This window comes from Bos indicus, chromosome 12 (assembly GCF_029378745.1).
Source record: "Bos indicus isolate NIAB-ARS_2022 breed Sahiwal x Tharparkar chromosome 12, NIAB-ARS_B.indTharparkar_mat_pri_1.0, whole genome shotgun sequence".
Lineage (NCBI taxonomy): Eukaryota > Metazoa > Chordata > Mammalia > Artiodactyla > Bovidae > Bos > Bos indicus.
The window spans coordinates 10,906,366-10,929,755 of record NC_091771.1 but is presented as its reverse complement, the minus strand read 5'-3'; the positions used below and the strand labels follow the sequence as shown (position 1 = coordinate 10,929,755).

Genomic DNA, 23,390 nt, shown 5'->3' with positions numbered 1-23,390 from the left:
GTTAAGGAATTGAGCGCTTTTCTATGAATATGGGAAGACCTGAGAGTCTGGGCCGGCTGAAGTCATTCCTTTGGCACGCACCTCAGCTGTCAGGGCCAGTACCCCGAGTGTCCTCAGGGCTCACTGTCAGGGGCGGCTGCAGCGGCTGCTGCTGGATGGGCTTGACAGCGGGCAGCCCGTTTGTCTCGTCCTGAGTTCCCTCAGGGCTTACCATCAGGGAGGCTGTAATGTAATGGCCTGATGGCTGCAACATCCTTTGTTTACTGGCGTGGCGGGCAGTATTTCAGTTCTCCTGTTCTTGGAGTCTAGCGTTGACATGCATCCATCCTGGCTGCCCCTGACCTTAGGGAACTGTGGCTCTTTCCAGGATCCATCCCACACCTTTTTGTTTTCTTTTTCTGATTCAGATTCACTGTTGGCAAGAGAGGCCTCCACAGCTGAGTTTCCCTTGCTCGTGCAGTTGCACTTACCTCTAAATAAGGCTCTTGCTTTGGGCGGATGTGGCCAGCTCAGCACCTCTCGGCACAAGTCTTGTTGACTTTCTCTCATTGCACCACCTGTTCCCAGAGGGCATGACAGAGGCCCTCACACCGGTGCGTCTGCTGTCTCAGCGCAGAGCCACCCAGCTCAGGAGCTGCCCCATTCCCACCTGGACACTGAGCTCATCCCAGACCAAGGCAAACCCGTCTTGGACCTAGGTCCTGGCTCCTTCTTGTGCAATGCCGTTTCTCATGCAGTTTGTGGGCATTTACAGCGCTCCCATCCTTCCCCACACAAAAGGCTGCCTTCGATTCAACCTGGGTGAGAACCAGATCTCATTTGACAGACACCTGATGGACTGGGTAGGGAGATGGAGCCAAACCCAGCAGCAGAAACACAGTCCTCTACTAAGCCCCAAAGTTCATGCAAATAGCAGTACAACAATCTGCTATCATTTATACTCTAGTATCTTATATAGTGAAGTCATTCAGTTGTGTCTGACTCTTTGCGACCCGTGCACTGTATCCTACTAGGCTCCTCCATCCATGGGATTGTCCAGGCAAGAATACTGGAGTGGGTTGCCATTTCCTTCTCCATGGGATCTTCCCCACTCAGGGATCAAACCCGGGTCTCCTGCATTTCAGGCAGACTGAGCCAGAGGGTCTTTGTTGCTGCATGGGCTTTTCTCTAGTTGCAATGAGTGGGGGCTACTCCCTCGTGGCGGCTTCTCTTGTGAAACGCAGGCTCCAGAGTGAGTGGGCTTCAGTAATTGCTGCAGGTGGGCTCAGCAGTTGCAGCTCCTAGGTTCTAGAGTACAGCCTCAGTAGTTGTGGTCCACAGGCTTAGTTGCTCTGGGGCATGCAGGATCCTCCTGGATCAGGGATTGAACCCACGTCTCCTGCATTGGCAGGCAGATTCTTTACCACTGAGCCACTCAGCAAATCCTGAAAGATGATGCTGTGAAAGTGCTGCACTCAATATGCCAGCAAATTTGGAAAACTCAGCAGTGGCCACAGGACTGGAAAAGGTCAGTTTTCATTCCAATGTAAAAGAAAGGCAATGCCAAAGAATGCTCAAACTACCGCACAATTGCACTCATCTCACATGCTAGCAAAGTAAAGCTCAAAATTCTCCAAGCCAGGCTTCAGCAATATGTGAACTGTGAACTTCCTGATTTTCAAGCTCGTTTTAGAAAAGGCAGAGGAACCAGAGATCAAATTGCCAACATCTGCTGGATCATGGAAAAAGCAAGAGAGTTCCAGAAAAACATCTATTTCTGCTTTATTGACTATGCCAAAGCCTTTGACTGTGTGGATCATAATAAACTGTGGAAAATTCTGAAATAGATGGGAATACCAGACCACCTGACCTGCCTCTTGAGAAATTTGTATGCAGGTCAGGAAGCAACAGTTAGAACTGGACATGGAACAACAGCCTGGTTCCAAATAGGAAAAGGAGTACGTCAAGGCTGTATATCGTCACCCTGCTTATTGAAGTTATATGCAGAATACATCATGAGAAACGCTGGGCTGGAAGAAGCACAAGCTGGAATCAAGATTGCCAGGAGAAATATCAATAACCTCAGATAGGCAGATGACACCACCCTAATGGCAGAAAGTGAAGAGGAACTCAAAAGCCTCTTGATGAAAGTGAAAGAGGAGAAAAAGTTGGCTTAAAGCTCAACATTCAGAAAATGAAGATCATGGCATCCGGTCCCATCACTTCATGGGAAATAGATGGGGAAACAGTGGAAACAGTGTCAGACTTTCTTTTTTTGGGCTCCAAAATCACTGCAGATGGTGACTGCAGCCATGAAATTAAAAGACGCTTACTCCTTGGAAGGAAAGTTATGACCAACCTAGATAGCATATTCAAAAGCAGAGACATTACTTTGCCAACAAAGGTTCTTCTAGTCAAGGCTATGGTTTTTCCTGTGGTCATGTATGGATGTGAGAGTTGGACTGTGAAGAAGGCTGAGCGCTGAAGAATTGATGCTTTTGAACTGTGGTGTTGGAGAAGACTCTTGAGAGTCCCTTGGACTGCAAGGAGATCCAACCAGTCCATTCTGAAGGAGATCAGCCCTGGGATTTCTTTGGAAGGAATGATGCTGAAGCTGAAACTCCAGTACTTTGGCCACCTCATGGGAAGAGTTGACTCATTGGAAAAGACTCTGATGCTGGGAGGGATTGGGGGCAGGAGGAGAAGGGAACGACAGAGGATGAGATGGCTGGATGGCATCACTGACTCGATGGACGTGAGTCTGAGTGACCTCCGGGAGTTTGTGATGGACAGGGAGGCCTGGAGTGCTGCGATTCATGGGGTTGCAAAGAGTCGGACACGACTGAGCGACTGATCTTGATCTTGATCTTGAGCCAGAGGGCTTCCTAGATGGTGCTAGTGGTAAAGAACCTGCCTGCCAAGGAAGGAGAGGTAATTGATGTGGGTTCAATCCCTTGGTCGGGAAGATTCCCTGGAGGAGAGCATGGCAATCCATTCCAGTATTCTGGCCTGAAGAAGCCCATGGGCAGAGGAGCTTGGCAAGCTACAGTCCATAGGGTCGGAAAGAGTCAGATATGACTGAAGCAACTTAGCACGCATGTATACCTTATATAGATCTATGTTTAGAAATTAGGTGAGCCGCTAGTCACGTGTAGCTATTAAGTGCTTGAAAATGTGGCTGGTCTGAAGAGTGCTTTACATATAAAATATGCACTGTATCCTGAAGACAGTACAAAAAGGAAGTGATATAATTCATATTTTCATATTGACTACACATTGAGATAATATTTTGGATATATTGGGTTAAATAAAATATATTGTTGAATTAACTTCACCTGTTTCTTTTTACTTTTTTTAATATGCCTGATGGAAAAATTCAAATTACAAGTGTCTCCCATGTGTGACTTACATTAGTTTCCTACTGGGCAGAGCTGTTCTAGATTGTTGCTTCTCTGCAATAAGTTAAGGATTAAGGAAAATATATTTCACTCTAGGTATTTGAGTCAGAGAGGGATTTGACACAGGGAATTAGGAGCTTACAAAGCTAAGACTGGAGGAATAAAAATCAACAGCAGGGAAGTGGATGTGGGGGATGGGTTTTCTTGGTTTTCAGATTTATTGCCGACTTTCAGAGAATCAGGGGGTACTGCTTAGGGCAAAGACCAGAAAGCTGCAAGAAAATGCTAACGGTCCCAGCTGCCCCACAACACCCAGGTAGGTGGTTGCTAAGAGCTTCACTGGTTTCTGCAAAAACTCACATCTGACAAAACCCATGTGTCCACTCTGGAGAAAGGAGACTAGGTCCTCTTGCCTCCCTTCTGCCTCCCAAATCTCATACAAACACACGTTGTTGGCAGAATTCACATTGCATCCAGGAGCCCATATGCCATGGAGTTCCCAACCTCCCAACCCTGTAATACACCGGAGAACCAGAAAGAAGTGAATACAGATTTCTCAAAATAAACAGACAAAAAACAAAACAGCCTCATTCTCCAAGTGGCACCCTTGACCACCTCTGCACTGAAGTCAGGTGGCCTCCTGAAGCCACTGCCCAGCAACTTCTATGTCGACCTGAGCCAGAACCAAGACCAGCCCTTCCGGGGTGACAGTGAAGAACAGGGAAAATTACTGAGGAAAAACTGCACGTTGTATGTAGGGAACCTTTCCTTTCACACAGCCGAAGAACAAACCTACGAGCTCTTCAGCAAAAGTGGTGGCATAAAGAAAATCATCTTGGGCCTGGATAAAATGAAGAAGACAGCATGTGGGTTCTGCTTTGTGCGATACGATTCAAGAGCAGTTGCAGAAAATGCCGCGCAGTACATTAATGGAACTTACTTGGTTGATCGATCACTAGCACAGACTGGGATGCAGGCTTTAAGGAGGGCAGGCAGTATGACCGTGGGAGTTCTGGGAGCCAGGAACGAGATGAGTAGCCTTAGGACTATGATGCTGGGAGGGGCGGCTATGGAAAACCAGCCCCAAACCAGTGGGTGGTGAGAAGTCCATCATAAAAACTTGCACTCCTTTGGTCTGTTGAATTTGACCTGTGTTACCCAGGATCTGCACGTCTGCCCATTTTTCACCAAGCTTTAATCAATGTCTCTACTGAGCCGGAAGCCCCTTCTTGGTTTTCCTCTGAAAAATTATTAAAGAACAGGATCCAAAAGAAAGAAAAACAGCCTCCTATTCAGCACAATACTTTAGGAGACTCATGTTCGCTGTGTTGGGTTCCAGCATGGTGCCTGGCGCAAAATAGCTGTTCAATAAACATTGAAAAAATTGTGTTTGTGTTACAATTTTGCTATTGTAGATAATGCTGCAATGGACATTCACATGTATAACTCTTCCTATTGTGGTTTTTTTTTTTTAATTAATTAATTCGGTTTTGGCTGCACTGGGTCTTCATCGCTGCGTGGGGGCCTTTCCCTAGCTGCAGCGAGCAGGGGCTGCCTTCCAGGATGGCATGCACGCGTCTTCTCTTGCTGTGGAGCACAGGCTCAGTAGACTCGAGGCACGTGGGATCTTCCCAGACCAGGGATTGAACCTGTGTCCCCAGGATTGGCAGGTGAACTGGACAACCAGGGAAGCCCTCTTCCTGCTTTTATTGATGTATTGCTATGATATATTTTCTAAGGATAGACATTCAGGAGTGGCCTTGCTGAGAATTGTTTAGTTTTGTCATTTTGCTTTCCAAAATTTGCACCAATCTAGTGATATACATATTATATGCCCAATAATGCTATAAGGAGGGTGGCTTTTTATGGCAATGTCACCAACCTAGTGTGTTGATATTTTTTGCAGATATTTGCTCTAATTAGGATGTATAATGTGTTGCTAATTTTCCTTGGCTTGGATACTGGTGAGACAGGTAGCAAAAAGGTTACGGATGGGGCTGACTTGGATGCAGGTCAAGATTTCTCTCATCATTGAAAGCCTCTAGCTGCCAAGAACTTAGCCCAATTTAAGTCTTTCCCACTGTTTTATGTGTCCTCCCTTTAAGATTAACTAAAAAAAAGTGGCAAACTTTGAATCATTGAATTCTTCCCTTCTCCCAGTGAGAGTTAAGGATAATTACACAGACACTTAATGTTTGTCTCAGAGAAGGAAATATTAAATGGTACTAGCTAAATGAGCCTTTTATTTTCTTTCCTGCATCTTGCTGTGTTTCATGATGGAGACCCACATGGTGATGGCTTATGTGTTTATGAATTACATTCTAAGAACAAATACACTCCTTATTTCTCAGTAAGGGGAAGATGATCTGAAAGATACAAAGATGATACAGAATTGGACCAGAGAAGGGTTTGGGGTTCCTTACTGGTAAAGGGAGATAAGTAACAGATGATATCTCATAGGGTTATCTGGTGGATCAAACAATTTAATCCACAGAAAGTGTTTTCAGTGTGCCTGACACACAGCAAGTGCTGGGTAGGTGGTGCCTGTTTTTGGAACATGTGAGGCAATGCATGTTCCTTAGCCTGAGCCCTAATCCTTTCAGCCCTTTTGCATCTTTTTTTTTTTTTTTATAAAGTCAGTAGCCAAATGAAGAGCCTGTTGGCCCTTAGCTGGGAAGTGCAATTATCTGTAAAAGACCTGTGGCCGTTTTAGGATTTATGAGCAGTAACACATGTGCAAGGTGCCTAGAATTACAATGTGTTGAGTCAAAGAATGGCTGAGCTGGCAAGAGTTTTTGACACCTTTTGTGAAATCATTTTATAGTTGAAGTAACGGAGGCCCATGAAAGTGAAGTGAAAGACCCAGGATATTTTAGCCAGTCAAGAGCAGACCTCAGAGTAGGAGCTCAGTGTTCAGATGTGCAGACAGTAGCTTGCCTGTTCCTCGAGGGCACCATACCCAACACGAGGCCAATGACACAAGTGTGAGCCAGTGCGGGGTGGAGAAGGGACGTTGTCCCTGGCATTTTCCTTCCCCCAGATGGGGGGAGAGGCTGTTTGCTACCGATCCAGTTTCCTTGAAACAGTGATTCCCAGTTTAAAAAAAAAAAATATTGAACTATAATTGATTTATAATGTTTTAGGTGTACAGCAGACTGATTCAGTTATACATACATATTTTTTTCAGATTTTTTTCCATTATAGGTTATTACAAGATATTGAATATAGTTCTCTGTGCTACACAGTAGAACTTTGTTTTCTATCTGTTATGTAAGTGTGTATCTGTTAATCGTAAATTCTCAACTTATTCCTCTTCCCTCTGCCCCTCTTTGGTAATCGTAAGTTTGTGTCCCATGTCTGTGAATGTATCTCTGTTTGTAAATAAGCCCATGTGTGTCATATTTCAGACCCCACATACAAGTGATACCAGAGGATATTTGTCTCTTTCTGTTGGATCCACTTAGTATGATAGTCTCTAGGTCCATCCCTATTGCTGTGCATGGCATTGTTTAATTGTCTTTATGGCTGAGTAGTATTCCATTGTACAAATATGCCACATCTTCTTTATCTATTTATCTGTCAGTGGACATTCAGGCTGCCTCCACATGTTAGCTACTGTAAATAGTGCTTCTCTGAAAATTAGGGTCACGTATCTTTTTGATTTAGAGTTTTCATCTTTTTCTTTTTTGGATATATGCCCAGGAGTGGAATTACTGAATTGTACGGTAACTCTATTTTTATTTTTTAATTTTATTTACCCATTTACTTATTTATTTATTTTTATTATTTTGGCTCCTCTGGGTCTTCATGGCTGTGCATGGGCCTTCTCTGGTCGCAGTGAGAGGGGCTGCTCCTGGCTGGGGTGCTGGGCTCCTCCTGTTACGGGGTGCAGGCTCCAGGATGCACAGGCTCAGCAGTCATGGTGCACGGGCTGCTGCCTCTCGGCATGTGCAATCTTCCCAGGGCAGGGATCAAACCCATGTCCCTGGCGTGGGTGGGTGGATTCTTAACCACTGGACCACCTACGAAGTTCTTTTTTAATTTTATTAAAATAATTTTTTTTTTTTTTTATCACATCATGCTGCTTGTGGGATCTTAGTTCCCTCACCAGCAGCTGAATCCCTGACCCCTGCAGTGAAAGCTTGGTGTCCTAACCACTGCACTACCAGAGAATTCCCTATTTTTATTTTCTTTTTTTAAGGAGTAGAGATTCCCAATCTTTTTGAGAGTGAGGAATACTTTCTATTAATAACATCAATAAGTTTCAGTCCCCCACTTCCAGGATGATACAGATTCTGCAGACTATGTATAGATATCCAATGTTAGAGAAAATGTAAAATAATACCAGCTACTGTATACAGACCAGCACTTTATAAAGGAGATGCTTATGCATTCAAAAAGCAGTTGTACCTATATTATTAATTCAGACTTCAAATAATGTCTGGCTGGCATTTAGATTCATGAACAGTTTGCAATAACTCATCACTTTGCTAGATGCCTTTCATGTCCACTGCCATTGGGGGAGGGGGTTGTTGCTGTTTTCCCTTATTTTCTGAGCATTCCAAAAGGAAGATGCTAATACAGAGATAATACAATAAAAATAAAAAGGATCAGCAGGCTAAATCCCTCTGGTCCTCTCTCTGAAATGGTCCAAGGAGAAGCTCTCAGCCAAAAGGAATGAGGATTAAGTAGCTAAAACACACACACAAAGCTCTTTCTTGTTCTTTCATATAAATGCAATGGTAAATCGATATCCAGTTGGGAATGCTGGCTCCGATAGTCTGAAAGCCAGAGTATTTGGGGGCAGTTAGGGTTCATTAACTGCAGTCAAAAACACAGAGTGACAGTCAAAGCTGAAGCTTAGGCAGCCAGACTTGTGTGTTTTCTAAGGTTGGATAATATGCATATGACAGAAGGAATTCAAACGACAGAGTCCTGCCTACCCCACGGCAGAGCTGGGAAACGTGGGGAGAGAAGGAGTTCCCAGCAGAAGGTTCTGAAGGGCAGGGACCTCTTTGGAGCAGTTTTGGGGCAGATCTGGGCAGATGCAGAGGCACATGGGGCAGACGGGGAGCCCCAGTGCTGCTGGTTCCTGAGTCTTCGTGGCTGCATTCTGAGAGAAGCTGGGGGGAGAGACTTCTGGAAACAGTGGCGTGGGCATCGGTGGCTCCTTTCTATGAAATGTGCATAAAACTGGAAAAATTGTCCAGAACTATTTCAAAGCACTGTAAATTGACCGAAAGCACACGACAAATTGAAAAGCTTTTACTCTTGAAAACCTGCTGGAGTTTTGGGGGAGCACAGCAGGAGACTGTGGGCTCCTGGCCCAGGGCTCCTGTGGTCCTTCTGCCAGCCAGACTGGCCAGAGCACTGTGCTTTTCAAAGTGCGGGGCCAGCCATGAAACGGGCAATTTTCTTGCAGGAAGGACAGACTCCATTTGGTGTCCGTGTGCGTGCGTGTGTGTGTGTGTGTGTGTGTGTGTGTGTGTGTATGTGAGCATGTGTGTGAACCTGTTTTTGCTGGTTGAAAGTGGAGGACTTTAATGGGAATGAATGAGGAAAACCTGAGATTTTGCCAACCCCAAATTGAGCTCTTGGTTGGAGTGAGTGGCAGCCCTGCCAGAGATTTCACTGGGAAGTCCTGGAGATGAAAGAGTGTTACAGAGAAGTTCAGAGACTTCTCCATGTGTTCTTGGACTGGGCCATTATGCAGGCACGGGGGAGATCCAGGAGAGGGAACACTGAACATCAAGGAGAACTGAGATCTGACTGTAATTCCAATTTGTTTCTCAGCCCCACACAGATCTAACTGGTAGAGGGATGGACATGGCCAGCTGACTCCTGGTTCAGCGCTCACCCCACTGCCCCACACACTGGAGGCCCTAGAGAATCTCGAGGCCATGATGCGACACTGGCTGTCAGTTATAGCTGCTTATTGGCTTGGGTTAGCAAGGCTGTGGTCCATGTGATGAGATCAGTTAGTTTTCTGTGATTGTGGTTTTCAGTCTGTTTGCCCTCTGATGGAGAAGGATAAGAGGCTTATAGAAGGTTCCTGATGGGAGAGACTGAGTAAGGGGGAAACTGGGTCTTGTTCTGATGGGAGAGGCCATGCTCAATAAACCTCTAATCAAATTTTCTATTGATGGGCGGGGCTGTGTTCCCTCCCTTCTGTTTGACCTGAGGCCAAGGTGGAGGTAATGAAGATAATGGCGACCTCCTTCAAAAGGTCCTGTAGGGAAAACCACTAAACCATTCAGGTTTGACCTGAATCAAATCCCTTACCATTATACAGTGGAAGTGACAAATAGATTCAAGGGATTAGACCTGATAGACAGAGTGCCCGAAGAACTATGGATGGAGGTTCATGACATTGTACAGAGGCAGTGATCAAGACCATCCCCAAGAAAAAGAAATGCAAAAAGCCAAAATGGTTGTCTGAGGAGGCCTTATAAATAGCTGAGAAAAGAAGAGATGCTAAAGGCAAAGGAGAAAAGGAAAGATATATCCGTCTGAATGCAGAGTTCCAAAGAATAGCAAGGAGAGATAAGAAAGCCTTCCTCAGTGATCATTGCAAAGAAATAGAGGAAAATAATAGAATGGGAAAGACTAGAGATCTCTTCAAGAAAATTAGAGATCCCAAGGGAACATTTCATGCAAAGATGAGCTCAATAAAGGACAGAAACTGTATGGACCTAACAGAAGCAGAAGATACTAAGAAGAGGTGGCAAGGATACACAGAAGAACTATACAAAAAAGATCTTCACGACCTAGATAGTCACCATGGTGTGATCACTCACCTAGAGCCAGATATCCTGGAATGTGAAGTCAAGTGGGCCTTAGGAAGCATCACTACAAACAGAGCTAGTGGAAGTGATGGAATTCCAGTTGAGCTATTTCAAATCCTAGAAGATGATGCTGTGAAAGTGCTGCACTCAATATGCCAGCAAATTTGGAAAACTCAGCAGTGGCCACAGGACTGGAGAAGGTCAGTTTTCATTCCAATCCCAAGGAAAGGCAAAGCCAAGGAATGCTCAAACTACCGCACAATTGCACTCATCTCACATGCTAGCAAAGTAAAGCTCAAAATTCTCCAAGCCAGAGTTCAACAGTATGTGAACCATGAACTTCCAGATGTTCAAGGTGGATTTAGAAAAGACAGAGGAACCAGAGATCAAATTGCCAACATCTGCTGGATCATAGAAAAAGCAAGAGAGTTCCAAAAAAAAAAAAAAATCTACCTCTGCTTTATTGACTACACCAAAGCCTTTGGCTGTGGGAAATTCTTCAAGAGATGGGAATACCAGACCACCTTACCTGCCTCTTGAGAAATCGGTGTGCAGGTCAAGAAGCAACAGTTAGAACTGGACATGGAACAACAGACTGGTTCCAAATCAGGAAAGGAGTACATCAACGCTGTATACTGTCACCCTGCTTATTGAAGTTATATGCAGAGTAGATCATGAGAAATGCTGAGCTAGATGAAGCACAAGCTGGAATCAAGATTGCTGAGAGAAATATCAATAACCTCAGATACACAGATGACACCACCCTTATGGCAGACAGTGAAGAAGAACTAAAGAGCTTCTTGATGAAAGTGAAAGAGGAGAGTGAAAAAGCTAGCTTAAAATTCAACATCCAGAAAACTAAAATCATGGCATCTGGTCCCATCACTTCACGGCAAATAGATGAGGAAACAATGGAAACTGACAGACTTTATTTTGGGGGGCTCCAAAATCACTGCATACGATGACTGCAGCCATAAAATTAAAAGATGCTTGCTCCCTGGAGGAAAAGCTATGACCAACCAAAACAGCATATTAAAAAGCAGAGATATTACTTTGCCAACAAAAGTCCATCTAGTCAAAGGTATGGTTTTTCCAGTAGTCATGTAAGGATGTGAGAGCTGAACTATAAAGAAAGCTGAGTGCTAAAGAATTGATGATTTTGAACTGTGGTGTTGGAGAAGACTCTTGAGAGTCCCTTGGACTGCAAGGAGATCCAACCAGTCAATCCTAAAAGAAATCATTCCTGAATATTCACTGGAAGGACTGATGCTGAAGCCAAAACTTCAATACTTTGGTCACCTGATGCGAAGGACTGAGTCATTGGAAAAGACCCTGATGCTGGGAAAGATTGAAGGCAGGAGGAGAAGGGGATGACAGAGGATGAGATGGTTGGATGGCTTCACAGACTCAATGGACATAAGTTTGAGTAAGCTTCAGGAGTTGGTGATGGACAGGGCAGCCTGGCATGCTGCAGTCCATGGGGTTGCAAAGAGTTGGACACAACTGAGGGACTGAACTTAACTGATTGTCTTGGGTGCTTTCACAGTGGTGCTGTTGAGTGTGGTAGAAAGAGCAAGCATTTGGGTCAGACAGAATAGCTCTACCTCTTACTGTTTGTGTAAATTTGTATCAATATCTTATTCAATCCTTAGAAAAGTCTGATGAAGTACGCATCAGCACTCTTCCCATGTTCCAGGATGCAGTGATATGCAGAGCCTTTTAATCTGTTAAAAAGATTTTTTTTTTTTTTGGTGATGATTTAATGTGGTAAAGGCTATAAAGTACTTAACACATGATAGGCCCTGAGTAAATACTTTTTTGATTGCTTTTAAAAAAATTGTTATTGCTGAAGATAGGGCTTCCCTGGTGGCTCAGCTGTAAAGAATCTGCTTGCCAGTGCAGGAGATACGGGTTCAATCCCTGGGTTGGGAAGATCCCCTGGAAAAAGAAATGGGAACCCACTCCAGTATTCCTGCCTGGAGAACTCCATGGACAGAGGAGCCTGGAGGGCTACAGTTCATGGGGTCACAAAGAGTTGGACACGACTTAATGACTAAACAAAATTGGCAACTGTTGTAATTGCCGAAGATGCAAAAGAACTATGGCCAGGTTGATAAACCCAGGGAGCTTAACCTGCCAGCTTGTCAGCAAGAAAATCATAAGATGAAAGTATGAATGCTGCAGAAGGTGAAACATTTGCAAGAGCTCTGTATTGATTTTCTATTGCTGCCAGAATAAATAGCCACAAATTTAATGGTTCAGATCAGATCAGATCAGTCGCTCAGTCATGTCCGACTCTTTGCAACCCCATGAATCGCAGCACGCCAGGCCTCCCTGTCCATCACCAACTCCCAGAGTTCACTCAGACTCACGTCCATCGAGTCAGTGATGCCATCCAGCCATCTCATCCTCTGTTGTCCCCTTCTCCTCCTGCCCCCAATCCCTCCCAGCATCAGGGTCTTTTCCAATGAGTCAACTCTTCGCATGAGGTGGCCAAAGTACTGGAGTTTCAGCTTTAGCATCATTCCTTCCAAAGAAATCCCAGGGCTGATCTCCTTCAGAATGGACTGGTTGGATCTCCTTGCAGTCCAAGGGACTCTCAAGAGTCTTCTCCAACACCACAGTTCAAAAGCATCAATTCTTGGGCGCTCAGCCTTCTTCACAGTCCAACTCTTATATCCATACGTGACCACAGGAAAAACCATAGCCTTGACTAGATGAACCTTTGTTGGCAAAGTAATGTCTCTGCTTGTGAATATGCTATCTAGGTTGGTCACAACCTTCCTTCCAAGGAGTAAGCGTCTTTTAATTTCATGGCTGCAGTCACCATCTATAGTGATTTTGGAGCCCAGAAAAATAAAGTCTGACACTGTTTCCACTGTTTCCCCATCTATTTCCCATGAAGTGATGAGACCGGATGCCATGATCTTCGTTTTCTGAATGTTGGGCTTTAAGCCAACTTTTTCACTCTCCATTTTCACTTTCATCAAGAGGCTTTTGAGTTCCTCTTCACTTTCTGCCATAAGGGTGGTGTCATCTGCATATCTGAGGTTATTGATTTGTTACATGTTTCTGTAGGTGTGGTTCAACGAAGTCCTCTGCTTAGAGCTTCAAAATGATGAAACATGGAGTTAGCAAGCTCCTTTTTGGAAGTTCTGGGTATGAACCCTCTTCTAGGACCATTCAGATTGTTGGCTAAATTAAGTTCCTTGAGGTTGTAGGACTGAAGTCCTTGTGTTGGCTGTCAGCCAGAGGGCTATCTTTACTAGAGATCCTTGCTAGAGGCTGCTGGAATTCCTTTTTGTATTTTCTGTGTGATCCCTATTGCAACTACAGGGGATCAAGTCCCAACCATAGTTAAGAATTTCTCCAACTTCCTCTTCTGCTGCACCTGTCTGATTCATGTGATGAAATAGGCCCACCTGGATAATCCAGGCAAATCTCTGCATTTTAAAGTCTGTTAATCACATCTTCAAAGAACCCCATTCACAAACCCTGGGGATTAGGACATGGAGGGATACATTCTGCCTCCTGCAGCCTCTAGAGTAGAGTAGGCACAGGCAAACTTTTGGGACAGGAAGCCATGCTCTTATGAAACCACGAGCAACTAGACACTAGGGAATGTGACTATGTATATATTGGGTTGGTGAGGTTGTCTCTAGTGGACTCCTGTTGTTGTCCACACATTTCTTTCTTTGGTGGAAATTCCCCTGCTTCATTCTCTGGGGCTTTTAGGGGCTGCCAGGCATAAGATTCACAGGATTCACCCACATGGCCACAGGGATAGACCCATGACCCCAGATGGATCAATTAGGTCATTTCCTCCCAGCATCTGTCTCCAGGGTGGAGACAGACAGGCCCTGGAAATGTCTAGGGAGGAGCCAGAGAATGTCTAAGCCCTAGAGTTCGCTGGGCCAGCCCCGATTCAGTGCTTCCGGGGCCAGCACTGAGACCTACTAAGAATTCTTTCAATACACCCCTTTTGTGGTTTATGTTACTCAGAGTTGGTTTCTGTTGCTTACACCAAAGAATCTTAGCTGATACACATACTTACTATCCCTCCTTACTATGGCTACCACCATTATTATATAAAAGAACATTTTTTTCATGTGTCCTTGGAGACTAATGTCTAGCACAGTTTATAATCTCTGTAATGGAGCCTCTTACCTGTGCTATGTCTTTTTAACACTTGCTTCACTAAACCTGATAAACCTGAAGCAGACATAGAGAAAAGAATTTAATAACACGTGATGCCTTCGAAATCAAGTTATTTACATGAAAGCATCAGCCAGTCAGGCAGAAATCACCACTGCTTTTAACCTTTTATTACCTACCATATATGAATTACAACCACAGCATGTAGTTCTCAATCAAGATGATGGCCTGAGTCATAAAATTTCAAGTACAAAAGGTACTGTTTATTCTAGCAGCGAAGTATGCAGTACAGCCAACCTTCTTATTTTTTTATGATTAAGTGCTTTAACAGGTAAGCCTAAACTACAAGGCACATTCACTCCCGCAGAAGGCCTCATCCCCTGACAATGAAGGGATCAATGAGGTGTTATAGGAGGTGAGAATTAAGATTTGAATTGTGTACAAGCCACCGACAGTTGTATTTCTGTCTTGAGGACTGAAGGCAGTGTTCTGAGTGGCTCACATTTCTTCACAGGAGCGCTGAAGCAAGCCAGCTCTCCTGTAGCCTTGAGTCAGACCATGATTGTTGACTTTTTCGGCATCTGATCCGGTCATTTGAAAGGCAGCTACTGTGGATGGGCAGGAAAGTGGCCGTTGCTTGGTGCTCCTGGGGGAAGCTTTGATAAGAAGAGTACATTGTTGTTGGATCCTTTCTGAGGAGAGTTACAGCAAAATGAGTTCCACCCAACTTCTCACAAGGTCAGGCATCCAGCGCTCAGGCTGGTTCTCTGTGAAGATTAGGAAACAACGAATATGCCTGCTGAGGTATCTGCGAGGCCCTCCTACTACGTCTCTTCAGACCCCGGGGGCCCGATTTCTCTAAAGAAGAAATGCTGGGAAACAATTCACTCCTGTCTAATTTCTCTCTTCGTCAGCAGAACAATCTCTCAAAGGCAATTCAGTCCACTAATAATAGTAATACAGGCACCATAACTGCCTCCTGTCTTTATGTCACACTGCCTTTCCAGAAGGATGGGATGCTTTGAAGACTCCCTCTTATTCCAGAAGGCGAGGCACCTGAGAATTTCCAGGAGGCTGGGTGCAATTAACCTGATGGTCTTCGATCTTCACAAAACCATCCCCACACACTGATCTTCTCGGAGCTAGTAAATGGGAGTTTTTGATGCTACCTTCTATTGAGAGTTTTTCTTTTCTCTTCCTTCCCTTCCATTTCTCTTTTTTGAGGCTTTTTAAAAAAGAGAAATTTTAGGTTCACAGCTAAATCGAGAGGAGGGTATAGAGATTGCCCCCCACACTTAGCCTCCCCCATTATCACCCTCTCCCATTAGGGTGGAACATTGGTTCCAACTGATACACCGACATCAACACATCATAATCATCCAGTGTAATTAGTTTACCTTAGGGCTCACTCTTGGTGTTATTCACTCTATAGGTTTGGACAGATGTATACTGACATTGTTATGCCATCAGAGTATTTTCACTGCCTTTAAAAAATCCTCTGTGGAGACTTCTTTGGTGCCTAATTGTTAAGAACGCACCTTGCAATGCAGAGGACTAAGATCACACATGCAACTAAGCATCTAAGCCTGTGCACGGCCACTACTGAGCCTGCATGCTGTGGAGCCCATGCCACAACTAGAGATCAGTGAGCTGCCATGAAAATCCCACATGGCGCAACTGAGATCCTGTGTGCCACAACTAAGATCTGACTCAGCCAGATAAATACTTTTACAAATCCTCTATGCTCCACCTATTCATTGTTCCCTTCCCCTCCAGTCCCTAATCTTTTTACTGTCTCTATAGTTTTGCCTTTTCCAGAATGTCATGTAGTTGGAATTATACGGTATGTAGCCTTTTCAGCTTTTCTTTCCCTTATCAATATGCATTTAAGATTTCTTCATGTCTTTCTTGGCTTGAGAGCTCATTTCTTTCAGCACTAAAATTCCATCATCTAGATGGACCCCATTATCCCTTTACCTACTGAAGGGCATCTTGGTTGCTTCCAAGTTTTGGCAATTATGAATAAAGTAGCTATAAACATCTATGTGCAGATTTCATGCTGATATGTGTTCAACTCCTTTGTGTAAACAGGAAGGACCCCAATTGCTGGACTGTATGCTAAGAGTATGTTTTAGTTTTATAAGAAACCACCAAGAGGTCTTCCAAGACGGCAGGACAGTTTTGCATTCCCACCAGCAATGGGCCAGAGTTCCTGTTGCTCCACATCCTTGCCAGCTTTTGGTGTTTGCAGTGATCCGGATTTTCGCCATTCGCAGTATCTTATTGCTGTTCTGATTGGCAGTTCTCTGAAGACATATGATGTGGCGCACCCTTCCTTCCTTCTTTCATTCCTCCCTCCATCCATCCTTCCCTTTCCTCCTTTTCTTTCTTTTTCTTCTTAATAACATGCTTCCCTGGTGGCTCAGTGGTAAAGAATTCACCTTCAATGCAGGAGACGTGGGTTCAATCCCTGGGTCGAGAAGATCCCCTGGAGAAGGAAATGGCAACCCACTCCAGTATTCTTGCCTGGGAAATTCCATAGACAGAGGAGCCTGGCGGGCTACAGTCCATGGGGTCGCAAAAGAGACGGACATGACTGAGCGACTGAACAACAGTATGCTTATAGCCATCTCCCAAGCTGCTTCTTTCTAAGGTTTTCAAGATGCAGTGGTAATTTTCCAGTCTCGGGGGCTCTCAGCTCTCCTCCGGCAGCCTGGGTAGTGACTCAGCTGCCTCCTGAGCTGTGGATGTATTGTTTCCCTCTGCAGCCAGGAGTCCAGCACTCCATTCTTTTAACACAAAGGCATTGTTATTGACTAGTTTTGAAGTGAAATTTATTTTCCTCCGCCCTCCTAAGCCACAACTTCGACACCTCCTCCTCCTCCTCCCCCTCTTCATAATAGTCTCAGTAGGATGTTCAATTATAGCTGAAAGCTCTACATTTAAGTGACAGATTAAGAGGCTTGGCAGGTTGCTGCTATAATGTTCATTTCACCTGTTGGTTTATTTTTCTAACCTGCAGGCACTGGGCTTCAGGTGAGGCTTCTGACAAAGTGCTGAGTGCAGATGCGTCCTGTGGTCAGCCAGCCCTCTCTGCTGGGTGCTCTCAGCGTGGTCTCTCACAGAGGTCATCTGGAGGGAGCCTGTCTGCAGGGCACCACCCACGGCCACGGCACCTTTGATCCAGGTCCCCGTGAGGCCCCTTCAACCCCAAGTGATGGGAGAGCAGGAAGAAGCCCTCCAGACACCCCTGCTCCTGCCTCCAGCCCCTGGCACAAAGCCTGGCACACGGTGGGCGCTGCATAAAGTCTGCAGGATGAAGTGCTCTGAAGCAGTGAGCCTTAAGTGTCTACAATTTGCTTCAGGTGGAGATAAAGGGGAGAACTACAAACTGCCACCCACGCAACACCTCTTGAAATTATAGAAGAAAAATGCCTTTTCTTTTCATGTTGGCTTCCAAAGGAATTGAGTTGGCTGAAAAGTTCTTTTGCGTTTTTCCATAAAGATTGAAGAGAAAACGCCAATGAACTTTTGGGCCAACCCAATACACGTCTAGCCCCACCCACTCTGCCCAGCTTCCTGTTTTCCTCCAAGGACCCTCCTAGGCGTCTCTGACCTCCCTGGGGTCTCACTGTTCTCAGATCACCTCTTCAAGGGGCATTCTCTCTTAACTTGAGGCCAAGGCTTTCCAGGCAACTTTCCTCTATTAAAGGCTTCTTATTAAAGCAAGGCTTCTCCCTTCCAAAGAATGACATTCCAATGGTGGAACTTCAGACGGAACAGCAGTTTCCACCAGGTTTTCAGCATGCTGTCACCTTCCAGATGCGGGAGGTCGCTGCTTCGGATACCTTGAAGCTTTCTGGTAGAGGTACTGGGTAGGGCTGGTGCAGTGGTTGGGCACTGCCGATTTTTTTTTTTTAATGTTTGTTGACTTATTTGACTGGGCCAGGTTTTAGTTGTGGCATGTGGGACCTTTAGTTGAGGCATATGGGATCTAGGTCGCTGCCCAGGGATGGAACCTGGGCCCCCTGCATTGGGGGCGTGGAGCTTCTAGTTACTGGACCATCATGGAAGACCCCACTGCTGCTTTTGACTGGGCTTTGTCTCGCCTTGGAGGTTGGGTTGAGGACACCGAGCATCTTCCTGGTGATACCTCTGCCTTCTGCCTCTGCTTCCGAGATCTTTCAGAGCCTGGAGCCCTGTGCTCAGAGAACTCAGTGCAGGCTTGTCCTTCCAGAGCCTTCTCAGGCTGGGGCCTTCCTCAGGGGCTTTCTCTTATGCCGGAGCTGGACCTTACTGTCTGATTAGGGTATCTTTCTTCGGTGTTCCTGGAGGTCTCCGTACTTCAAATGGTATTTGAATTTCCTCTGTGTCTTTTCCTCCTAGTAGCTGCAAGTTCCTCAAGGGCAGGAATAGCTATTCTTATTTACATTCCTACTGTCTCGTACAGCATCCACCTAATTATAAACATGGGCAAAAACTAAGGAGAAAGAGGGAGAGGTAGAGAGAGACACTGAGAGGAGGAGGAGAAACATGGAAGGAGAGGAGGGAAGGCAGGAGGCTGGAGGAAAGAGAAAACCATGGGTCAGGCACCCAGTGCCTGTTCTTTCCAACTAGTCCAACAGCAATTTGCCAACGTGGCTCTAAGAACTGCGTGTGTTGTGTGAGTCACTCAGTTATGACTCTGTGTGGCCCTGTGGACTGTAGCCCGCCAGGCTCCTCTGTCCATGGGCTTCTCCAGGCAAGAATACTGCAGTGGGTAGACATTCCCTTCTTCAGGGGATCCTCCTGACCCAGGGATCAAACTTGGGTCCATCCCACATTGCAGGTAGATTCTTTATCGTCTGAGCTACCAGGGAAGCCTAAGAGAACTGGTATTATATACACACCCTATGGATTTGAGTTGCCATCCAGAGAGTGGGTGATAGTGGGTTCTTTTGCTGGGAGCTGGGGCACATTATTAGAGCTGTGATGCACTCACAGGTCATTAAACTCAAGGTTTTTCCTTCCATCTCGTTGGTGCTAGTAGTTACTGTTAGTAACCACTCTGATCTTAAGCCCCACTTTGAAGTTGGATACTGTGGGTGTTTTACATTTAGCCTTTATCAGCAACCAGTTGGTGTCTTGTAATTGCAAATTATTTGAGCAAGAGGCGAATTGTGTAGCAAGAATCTGAAAAGGTCAGGGGAGCTGTGTCTAAAAAGATGCAGCGGGAGGATTAAGAGCCTTCACTTGAAACATTAATTTTAGACAATCACGAGGCCCCACTTAATTAAACTGGAGGAAATGCGAGTGGTATTCAGTCCTTCTGCAATGAGTAAGCTGGGGTAGCGCTTCCTGGCATGAGTGCTATGAATGTGTGTCTGAATGTGTGTGCATGTGTGTGCAGGGCACATGTGCAGCCAGGGCTAATGTGGGGTGCCACACCCTGGTTGGCCGTAGGGCTGTCAGGTCCAGCATGGATCCTGAGTGGTCAGTGCCCAGGCATGCAAATTATTCAACACAAGAACCTTCTCTGAGCAGGGAGGCTTCAAGGTGTCCTAGAGACAAGGAGGGAACTACAATACCCCCACTTCTGAAGAAAAATGACAACCCACTCCAGTTCTCTTGCCTGGAAAATTCCATGGATGGAGGAACCTGGTAGGCTATAGTCCACGGAGTCGAAAAGAGTTGGACATGACTGAGTGACTGCACTTTCACTTTTCTGAAGAAAAAAGCTTCTCCCCGCCTCCCCACGGCTGAAGCACTGAGCACACAAGCTCAGTGACTGTGTATCCCAAGCCCTCCACGCCTTTCCCATGGCAGGCCTTTTTTCTCTTCCTCCTTCACCTTCCTCTCCTCTGTCCCTGCCACTCTTTGCCTCCACCTTCTCCTTGCTCCTCTATTTTACACTATTTACCTTTTGCCCCTAAACCCTCTTTTCTCCCAGAGTCATTTGCATCCCTGGGACATGCCACCTTCCCCAAGAAAGTGGAGCACAGCCTTATTGAAGGGCTGATGACACCCCGTCCCACCTACCCACTTCCGCTTGCTGCTGACTCTCCAGGTCAAGGCCTGGCCCCAGGGCCCTGCTCCAACCACCTTCCTCCACATGCTGCTGACTCTCCAAACAACACTTGCCTGGCCCCCCTCCAACCCAGCCCCGTGGAACACAGTGCCCCGTGGAACAGTGCCAGCCTGGTTTCTTTTGTTTCCACGTGCCACTCTGTGCTCCCCATCCTGACATCACCTGTTTAGACTCAAGCAACACACCATCACTTCTTTTTGATTATCCTCATAGCCTGGAAGGTGCTTTGGAAAAAAAAAAAAAAGATCAGTTTTTTGTTGAGCAGTTGACGCAGATACTGAATTAGCTAATCTTAGGCTGGTCCACTTCCTGCAGGGCTAAGGTAAAGGCTGCAGTAAGCACTGAGCCTCTGAACTGAACTGTCTTTTGGGCAAGTCCATGGGGAAGCTCAGTCAATCCGAAAGGAAATCAATCCTGAATATTCATTGGAAGGACTGATGCTGAAGCTGAAGCTCCAATCCTTTGGCCACCTGATGCGAAGAACTGACTCATTAGAAAAGACCCTGAGGCTGGCAAAGATTGAAGGTGGGAGGAGAAGGGGACGATAGAGATGGTTGGTTGGCTTCACCAACTCGATGGACAGGAGTTTGTGCAAGCTCCAGGAGCTGGTGATGGACAGGGAAGCCTGGCGAGCTGCAATCCATGGGGTCACAAAGAGTTGGACATGACTGAGGGGCTGAACAACAACATGGGGAGGATGAGAATGGGACTGGGGCTCTAGGCTTTGGAGCCAGAAAATTGAGGGTTTAAACTCTGACTCTATCACTGACCAGCTGGGAGACACTGGACAAACGATCTCACCTCTCTGAGCCCCCATTTCCTCATCATTAATGCTACAATCCCCATAACAGCCTCCCGGTTGCTATGGAGAGTAGACGGGCAGATACTGCCAAGTGTTACCGCATGCTATTTTTCTTCTCTCTCCTGATTGCTGTAGACAGGGGACCCCGGTGCCCAGCCCTGCAGCAGCGTCTCTGGACTGCTGCCTCTTTATACCAAGCGGGCACACGTGAGTCCTGGGCAGGGAGGCATCGTGCCCAGGCCCAGCTGGCTGGGGCTGCTCACAGCTGCCCTGGGATACTGGGGAAGTTAAGCTGACACCTCGGGGGTGGATGGCAACCTGCTTGTGCTCAGATTTCAAGTCTAGTCCACCTTATCTGTTTCCTGTGGAGTCCCACCCCAAGGTCATAGGTGCGAGGCCTTGTACCAAGGCCACAGGAGCAGAGCCCAGAAGCAAGGTCATCTCTGGAACTGACTAAGACCCTTTGTGACTATTGCCAGAAGCTCCCCCCCGCCACCCTCAAGAGTCACTGGCTAGGTCCTTACCCCATATTAGGCAAAAATGCCCACCCTGGTATTCATCCTATAGGCCCTAACCTAATGCTACCTTTCCAGCAGGCTATAAAAATTGGCTACTAACCCAATGAAAAGCATCGGCTCTCCCTTGAGAGACACTCTAACAGTGTCCTTCGGACACACCCTGGTCTGTCAGGAGGTTGGCCAGCTGTGCTCACAGTGCCCTCATTATCTCTGCTCTTTGTTCTTAAAAAACCCACTCCTTTTCTGCATTACTGTGGCTCTGGAAATTCTTTTCCAACCGGTGTTCAGACTGCCAGGACATCTCCTTGGGCAGACACTATGACGCTGGGGACCCGGGATGCAGACAGCTTTGGTGCCCGCCAGGGGCTGGCCTTTCGTGGGCGGACCCACTACTACAAGACGGCGCTCCCTCACCCGCTAGACTTCCCTGGAGGCTCAGATGGTAAAGCGTCTGCCTACAAAGCAGGAGACCCAGGTTCAATCTCTGGGTCGGGAGGATTCCCTGGAGAAGGAAACGGCAACCCACTCTAGTACTCTTGCCTGGAAAGTCCCATGGACAGAAGACCCTGATAGGCTGCAGTCCATGGGGTCGCAAAGAGTCGGACACGACTGAGCGACTTCACTTTCACCGGCTAGAAGATCCTAGAGAACCTGACAAGCTTTACACAGTATCTTCGGATAGCTTTCACCTGGATGTGGCCGCAGAGTCCTCGGAGGGCACAGGGTGCTGGGTTTCATACACCCCCACCCAAGAAGAGGACCTACCACCCACCCCCGACCATGGTATCATGATTCCAGAGCATTGGAGCTAAGCGCAGGCACTTTGGAGCCAGGAAGACATCAGTTCAATTCTTCCCCCCACTGGTTATCTCTCTGAGCTCCAGTTTCCCCGTCTGTGAAAACGGGGATGATAATACCAACCTCATGGGATGGTGGTGAAGATAACATGAGCTCATGTAGACAAAGCTGAGAGCAGAGCCTGCCAAGAAGTCCCTCAACATAAGTTAGCAATCCCGCAAGGAGCACAGACCATACTCTACTGCCCGGAAAGAATGCAGAGGCAGCAAAACGGAAGACCTTCACAATACTCTCCCAAACTGGCGTTTGGAGCTAAAGCCAAGAGCGCCCCCTCTGGGCTGGAGGACTCTCTGAGCTTAGGGTCGATGGTCTTCCACCTGAGACTCCTGAGGGACAACAAGGGACAAAAAAGCCAAATGTGCACAAGGGTCTGGGCATCACGGTGGTTCGCTGGAGCGGCTGAGTTCTCCCAGCCTGGGATGCTGATGTGTGTGAGCCGTGAAACGGGGCCTGCACCGACAACGTTTTAATAAGGCTCCAGCACTTGCCCGCCCGGGTACTCCAGAGTCTCCACTGAAATAGTTTTGCTGTCAGAAGCTGACATTATAACGACATTGCAGGAGAGACTCCCTGGGAAATCATTGCTCATTTCCTTTCAGGCAGTTCGTTCACCTGCAGAAATCCGCCTTTTCGGCTCTGCTCTGCGGCAGCTGGCGATTGACACGATCTCCTAAGTCAATTTTGCAGCTGAGTGGACTGAGGTCCCAGAATGCCAAGGGCCTGAAGTGGAGAATATGGAGCAGGTGACTCATTAAAGCTTGAGTCCAGGGCTTGAGCCCAGAGGAGGGGCCGCCCATGTGTGCCTGAGTTTATTGGCCATGAGGAGGC

General features: G+C 46.5%; 1 pseudogene; it reads left to right on the top strand.

Annotated features, from left to right (window-relative positions):
* The first annotated feature begins 719 nt into the window (after positions 1–719).
* LOC109566973 (nuclear cap-binding protein subunit 2 pseudogene) lies at positions 720–21,477 on the top strand (annotated as a pseudogene).
* The last annotated feature ends 1,913 nt before the right edge of the window (positions 21,478–23,390 follow it).